We start from the raw sequence: 7,658 nt of genomic DNA, 5'->3' as shown, positions 1-7,658 counted from the left end.
AGGTGTTGGTCTTCTGCAACTGGAGTTGTAGCGGGGGTTCAACCCTTCCCCCGCTCCCGGGGTCCCGGGCTTGAGTGGGCTGGGGGACACCTCGGGCTCCAGGGATTCTGAAGCCGGAAGGGGCCCTTGGCCAGCTTCGTGTGGGAGAGCATCCATCTCCACTCCCAGTGAGCCTGGCCCCCTCCACCCAGGGCAGCGGCCCCGCCCCAACATGTTCCTGGGAGTCCAGATGGGGCGGGGGGTTCGGGACAGGCAGGCGCTGGGGAGGGCAGGGCCAGGCATTTCCTGCTGGCGGGTGCCAGCTCCAGTGCCCTGAAGGAGGGCTTCTTTAGTCTTAGTCAGAGGAAGTGAGCAGGGCAGATGGGCAGCGTGTGTGCGGTGCCGCCGGGCGGGGCGGGGCTGGGCGGGCAGGCAGCTGTAGGAACCAGGAGGCAGGCCTGGTCCTGCAGCTTCCTTGCAGCCATACACACGGTATCTGCCCTGGACAGCCAGCCTGTTTCCTGCACCCAGATGCCAGGCGAGACCGGCCCCAGACCCTGGCTCCTTCCTGCCTGGTGGCCGAGTCTCTGCTCTGCAACTGTGTGGTTAGACACATCACTTCACCCTCTGAGCCTCAGGATTCTCATCTGTAAAGTGGGGAAAACTGCAGCACTCACGTGCCCCTGGCTTTCCCCCTCCCAGTTTGGGGTCCCACTCCTGGGGTCCTGGAGAAAGAGCCCACCTGGTAGAGCCTGTGCCCTCCTTGAGCAGAAGGGCTGATCTGGGCCCACAGCACAGGGACTTCTCGAGAACCGGGTGCAGTAACAGTTGATTCATGCAGGTGCAGCCAGGGGTGACCCCCAACCCCCTGGCCTTGGCTGAGCTCTCTGCCTCCCCATCCCCTGGTGGCCCCCAGCAGTTGGAGCCCCCTGCAGTCCACTGGGGGTGGGTTACCAACACCATGCTGCCTGCAGCCCCAGGGCTGGGACACCCGCCATGAGGTCACCACCTGTCCCGCAGCCCTGCTTCTGGGGCAGTGCCCGGGGCCCCAGGGGTCTGGATTCTCTCTGACACAGCTCTGACTCAGCAGGTAGGAGGCACAGTCTCTGTCCCCATCCCCAGCCTGGGACCTCCTCCCTAAGGCCCCAGCGCTCTCCCTCTCAGGAAGCCCCAGCACACTCTGGCCAGTTGGAGAAGGGAGGAGGTCTGGGGGCTCAGGTTCCGGTCCCCAGGCCCTAACAGGAGGAGGCTGGAGGCAGGGCTGTGGTGGGGAGCATGTGCCCTGGCCTCTGGGCCAGCCCCGCGTGGAGGGAGGCTTGCCCAAGGATGAGCTGAAGGGATCTTGAGCTGGCTCATGCCACAGAAGGGCCATATGGGAGCAGAGGCCTGGCGAGGACTCAGACCAAGGGCCTCCCCTGCTTCCCCACCCGTGGGCCAGGGCCCTCTCCCCACTTTGGCGCTCTCACTGAGGGCTGGTGCTGGCTTGGGGCAGGAACACAAGTGAGATGTCCTCCCTTCAGGGGCAGGGTAGCAGATGTCGATGGAGCCTGGGAGTCCATCTCAGCCACTGAAGGGAGACTAAGGCTTGGGAGGGGGCAGAACCTGGGGTCTTCAGGGGCTCCTAGAGCGTGCCTCTGGCTCATCTCCGACTGAGCCCAAAGGGGCAAAAGGCCAGGAAGGCGAGAGGGTCTCTGGACGGATGTGGCTGAGCCAGTGGGGAAAGGGTTGCTGGGCTCTGGCCCAGCTGGGCGGTCGGCCTCCCCGGCCCGGGAGCCTGGGCTGGGCGGGGGCAGTGGGGCTCAGGGAGGGCGGGCTGTTGATCCAGCCCAACAATGATGAAACGGCCCCTTTGTCCCGTGGCGCCAAAATTGCTGTGACTGAAGGAGGCGTGACGTGAAAGGGTCATTGTTCCCACTTGGACGGCCACTCGGGGAGCTGGAGGACCAGCCCAGGGTCGGCCGCCTGCCAAGCCTGCAGCCCTGCCTGCCGCACGGCAGGCGGAGTGTCCCGGGCTTGCGGCCTCCCCTCCCGGGGCCAGCTCCCTCCTGGGCTGGGCCGGCACAGGTATCCACCCGGAGGTGCCCATCCGTCCCGAGCTCCACGGGGCTGAGTCCGATGTCACGGTGCTGGGGGCTAGGCTCTTCGCAGACATGGGAGCCCTGCTGGGCAGGACGCCTGGGTTCTGGGAAAGCCGAGGTGAAGTGAAGCAGGTGCTTCACCCTAGGCCGAGGAGACAGGCCTGACCACACACCCCAAGATGTTGGGAACCCCTCCCTGACCCTTGCAGCTTAGGGAAGAGAGGCCCAGAGAAGAAACTGGGTGGCCCAGACCACAGGGCATTAGCAGCCAGTCTGCTGACACCCAGGCCAGACCTACCTCCCCACAAGTCTGCATGCCTGGTGGACCCCCGCTCTCTCTGGACACTGAAGCCCCACCTCTTTGCAGCTCCCACCCCTCTCCTGCTCTCTAATCCATTCCCCTGAGCACAACCCCCACCCACCCCCCACCACACCCCACATCTTTCTAAAACCCAAACTGATCAGGTCCCTCCTCGGCCTCAAGCCCACCATGTCCTCCACATCCAGAGAAGATTCTAGCTCTTATGTTGCCCTTCAGGGCCCTTACTGTGCTACAGAAGCCAAGGGCAAGAGGCCCCTTTAGAGACTGGAGTCTCTCTTAGCCCGTGTGGGGAGGTGACCAAGTAAAGGCCCTTTGAAATCTTCCCAGGGTCAGCCTCCACCCCTTTGCTCCCACAGATCCTGCCCCCTCCAGTTCACCACCGCCCCCCCTCCTCCTCCTGGTCCACCTGGCCTCTGGGGCTCAGGTGAGGAGCCAGGAGGCTGGGCAGGGTGATTGGGAGGGGCTGGTTCACACCCAAGCTGGGGCCCCCTCACCCTCCCACCGTGGCCCCCCTGGCCCCAGTACCCAGACTTTCTCTCCTCCAGGGCTCTCCACTGCCCCCATCAGCTGGCATCAGGCTCAGCTTGACCCAGGCTAATTAGACCCTCCCCTAGCCCAGAGGAGGCTCTGGCTCCAGCTCTAGGCTTTTTTCCCTGGAGGGACAGAGCTAATTAACCGAAAGGGTTTAATTAATCAATTAGTGTGGCCTCCAGACCCCTCTACTTAGCTGTCACGGTGGCAGGTATTTATAAACATGAGTTCTGGCTGAAACCAGAGGGGAGGACAGGCGACCATGGTGGGCACAGAGGCTGCAGAGGCCAGAGCTCTTGCCGGGTGCAGAGGGGCCCAGTCCCACCTCCTCAGCATCTCCACAGGCAGACACGCAGCCAGCAGCGTGAGGACACAGCGCGGTGTGTTCCCTGGGGACACATGTCTGTGTGCACAGGCCTGATGTCCTGAGCCGGGCAGGTTCCCAGAGGTGCCCCAGGCAGTGCCCAGAGGGCCGATGAGTTAGCACCCTGGCCATCGAGGCCCCCAGGGGGATGGCTCTGCACAGAGAACTGTGGGAGCCAGAGGAGGCACCAGAACGTCAGCTGCGGGGAGAAGTTGGGAAGGCTTCCTGCAGGCGGAGGCATTTGAGCCTCGCTTAGGGAGACGGTAGACAGGTGTGGCCATTTGAAGGGAGTGATGGTGATGCAGAGTATTCAGGGTGAGGAAATAGCTTGTCCAGAAACAGCTGGAGGCGGGACCTTTGCTGCAGGATGTCCCCTTCTGCGGGGAGCCTCCTAGATGCCCTGTTGTTGTTGTTCAGTTGTGTCTGACTCTTTGTGACCTGCAGCATGCCAAGCAGGCTTCCCTGTCCTTCACTGTCTCCCAGAGTTTGTTCAAGTTTGCTCAAACTCATGTCCATTGAGTCAGTGATGTTATCTAAATATCTCATCCTCTGCCGCCCTCTTCTCCTTTTGCCTTCAATCTTTCCCAGCATCAGGGTCTTTTCCAGTGAGTCGGCTCTTCTTATCAGGTGGCCAAAGTATTGGAGCTTCAGTATCTGTCCTTCCAATGAATATTCAGGACTGATTTCCTTTAGGATTGATTAATGTGATCTCTTTGCTGTCCAAGGTACTCTCAAGAGTTTTCTCCAACACCATAGTTCAAAAGCATCAATTCTTCAGCGCTCAGTATAGTCCACCTCTCACATCCATCCATTACTACTTGGAAAAACCGTAGCTTTGACTGTATGGACCTTTGTCGGCAAAGTGATATCTCTGCTTTTTAATACACTGTCTAGGTTTGTCATAGCTTTTCTTCCAAGGAGCAAGCATCTTTTAATTTTATGGCTGCAGTCACCATCTGCAGTGATTGTGGAGCCCAAGAGAATAAAACCTGTCACTGTTCCTACTTTTCCCGCCTTCTATTTGCCATGAAGTGATGAGACCATACACCACGATCTTAATTTTTTGAAGCTGAGCTTTAAGCCAACTTCTTCACTCCTCTTTCACCTTCATCAAGAGGCTCTCTAGTTCCTCTTCACTTTCTGCCATAAGGGTGGTGTCATCTGCATGTCTGAGGTTATTGATATTTCTCCCAGCAATCCTGATTCCAGCTTGCGCTTCATCCAGCCCGGCATTTCGCATGATGTACTCTGCATAGAAGTTTAATAAGCAGGGTGACGGTATTGAGGCTTGATGTACTCCTTTCCCAGTTTGGAACCAGTCTGTTGTTCCATGTCTGGTTCTAACTGTTGCTTCTTGTCCTGCATATAAGTTTCTCAAGAGACCAGTTAGGTGATCTGATATTCCCATCTCTTAAGAATTTTCCAGTTTGTTGTGATCCACACAGTCAAACACTTTGACATAGTCAGTAAAGCAGAAATAGATGTTTTTCTGGAATTCCCTTGCTTTCTCTGCGATCCAGTGGATGTTGGCAGTTTGATCTCTGGTTCCTCTGTCTTTTCTAAACCCAGCTTGTACATTTGGAAGTTCTCAGTTCATGTACTCCTGAAGCCTAGCTTCAAGGATTTTGAGTATAACCTTGCTATCATGTGAAATGAACGCAATTGTCTAGTATGAACATTCTTTGGCATTGAAATGAAAACTGACCTTTTCCAGTCCTGTGGCCACTGCTGAGTTTTCCAAATATGCTGGCATATTGAGTGCAGCACTTTAGCAGCAGCATCTTTTAGGATTTTAAATAGCTCAGCTGGAATTCCATCACCTCCACTAACTTCGTTCGTAGTAATGCTTCCTAAGGTCCACTTCACTTCACACTGCAGGATGTCTGGCTCTAGGTGAGTGCTCACACCACCGTGGTTATCTGGGTCATGAAGACCTTCCTTGTATAGTCCTTCTGTGCGTTCTCACCACCTCTGCTTAAACTCTCCTGCTTCTGTCAGGTCCTTGAGTTTCTGTGCTACGTTGTGCCCATCCTTATATGAAGTGCTCCCTTGATATCTCCAGTTTTCTTGAAGAGATCTCTACTCTTTCCCATTCTATTGTTTTCCTCTATTTCTTTGCATTGTTCTTTTAAAAAGACTTTTTTTTCTCTCCTTGCTGTTCTCTGGAACTCTGCATTCAGTTGGGTGTAACACTTTCTATCACTGTTCCCACTTTTCCCCCTTCTATTTGCCGTGAAGTGATGAGACCGTATGCCACGATCTTAATTTTTTCTCCCTTGCCTGTAGCCTCTCTTCTTTTCTCAGCTATTTGTAAGTCCTCCTCAGACAACCACGTTGTTTTCTTGCATTTCTTGGGGATGGTTTTGATCGCTGCCTTCTGTACAATGTTATGAACCTCCGTCCATAGTTCTTCAGGCACTCTGTATACCAGATCTAATCCCTAGGTGCCTTACCTATTAGAATTGCGTGTCCCTGAGCCTCTGCCCCTCCAGGCTGTGCACTCTGGGACAGCCTCCCAAGATGTTGCCAGCATTTTTCCTCTGCCTCCCCAACCCACCTGGCCCCGGGAACCCACAGATGCATGGTAGTCCCTTCAGGAAGGTTGGGGGTACAGGCTCCCTCCCTTAGGATGCTGCTTTCCTGTGGTCGGCTCTGGTGGGAGCCCAGGTGGTGTTAGGCTTGGGAGTGGTCAGAGACCCCAAGCCTCGGTGGAGCTCAGCCCTGGGGTAGTTGAGTGGTACTGAGTCCAGGCTTGTACTGCTGGCCACACAGTAGGCAAGTAAATCGAGAAGTGAGTTGTTGCTACAAGGATAGTGACTTTATTTTAAAAAATCAGCAGACTGAGAAGATAGTGGACTAGAATCCCAAAGAACCACTTCACTGGAGTTAGAATTCGGGCTTCTTTTGTGTTTAAAGGGGAGGGGGTGTGCTTGGCTGTTGCAAACCTGGTGTCAGATCTTCGGTCTCGGCTGTCCCTGGAGCTCAGGTCATGACATCCTGTAAACTTCCAATAAGACAAATGTGATTCTCCGTTACACAGCTTTCTATCTCTGTATGAATGGGAAAGTGTTACACCTGTAAAAATCAGAGCCCTGAGAATGGGCTAGCCTGTATATTTCAGGCTATGGGCAGCATTCCTTTTTCTTTTGTAAAATTTTAAAAAATAATTATTTATTGGCTGTGCTGGGTCTTGTTAGTTGCGGGGAGCGGGGACAGCTCTCCAGTTGCAGTGCGCGGGCTTCTCACCGTAGTGGCTTCTCTTGCTGCAGAGCTCGGTCTCTGGGTGCGCAGGCTTCAGGAGCTGGGGCTCACGGACTCTAGAGCACAGGCGAGCAGGTGTGGCACACGGGCTCAGTCGTCCCGCAGCGTGTGGGGTCTTCCCGGACCAGGGATTGAACGCAGGTCCTCTGCACTGGCAGATGGATTCTTTATCACTGAGCCACCAGCGAGGTCCCCTAGGCAGCGCTCTTACTTGTAGCAAAAGCAATAGAACACAAAGGCTGGAGTGAAAGAAAGAGGTCCAGCGCGGGGTCAGATCGGCTCTTCCCGTGAGAAGAGTCAGCCAGACGGGCCCCAGGCCCCAGTGTGGACCCCCCGCAGCTTGACTTCCACATCTGCCCATCAGGGACGGCCAGCACCTCCCTCCCAGGGCTGCAGGGAGGATTACATGAGTTTATCACATAAGTTCAGAGGGACACTGGCCCAGAGTGAGGGCCATGCGGCTGTGTTATTATCACTAGTCTTACTGCAATTAGAAATGCCGGAGGATCAGATGCCAGCCAGACTCCCAGGCAGAACAGCTTTGAGGGGCAGCTGGAGCCTCTGGCCCTATGACTCGGCCCCCAGTGCCTTGCTGAGTGCCTGGCACTGCAGATACACGGCTTCTCTGAATTAGAAGCAATCATGGCCAAAAGTTAAAGACAAACGGTCCTGCTTTCCTTTCAGAAACCAACTGGAAAAAGTAGAGCACAGGTGTTTGACCCGGAAATGCCGCTTCCAGGCCTAAGGCCCAAGAAAAGAGTCTGCAGTGTAAAAACACTGCACCCAGGGTCCCAGCCCACACGTGCCGATGGGACAGAGAAAAGGCAGGGCAGCCCGAGCACCGAGTGACCGGGGCGGGGGACGCAGAGGACGGGGCTGCCGGGGCCTGGCTCCAGGTAGTTCGAGGAAAAGCGGGAGCCAGGCCTTACTCCGGCTGTTTCCCGTCCAGGAGCACCTTCCCAAGCCCCCATGCCAGGCTCCAGCGGGGCCGGAAGAGAAGCAGCTCCTGGCAAGCCTAGGTTTGGGGCCAGTGTGAGCAGAGGACAGACGGGGTCCCGTGGGTGCAGGGCCAAGGAGGGACAGGGCTGGGGAACTCAGGGGCTAGTGAGGAGGGTCTTTGGGC

Source organism: Bos mutus, chromosome 22, assembly GCF_027580195.1.
Source record: "Bos mutus isolate GX-2022 chromosome 22, NWIPB_WYAK_1.1, whole genome shotgun sequence".
In the NCBI taxonomy this organism is placed as follows: Eukaryota; Metazoa; Chordata; class Mammalia; order Artiodactyla; family Bovidae; genus Bos; species Bos mutus.
The sequence above is the reverse complement of the archived record's forward strand: the minus strand, read 5'-3'. Positions refer to the sequence as shown.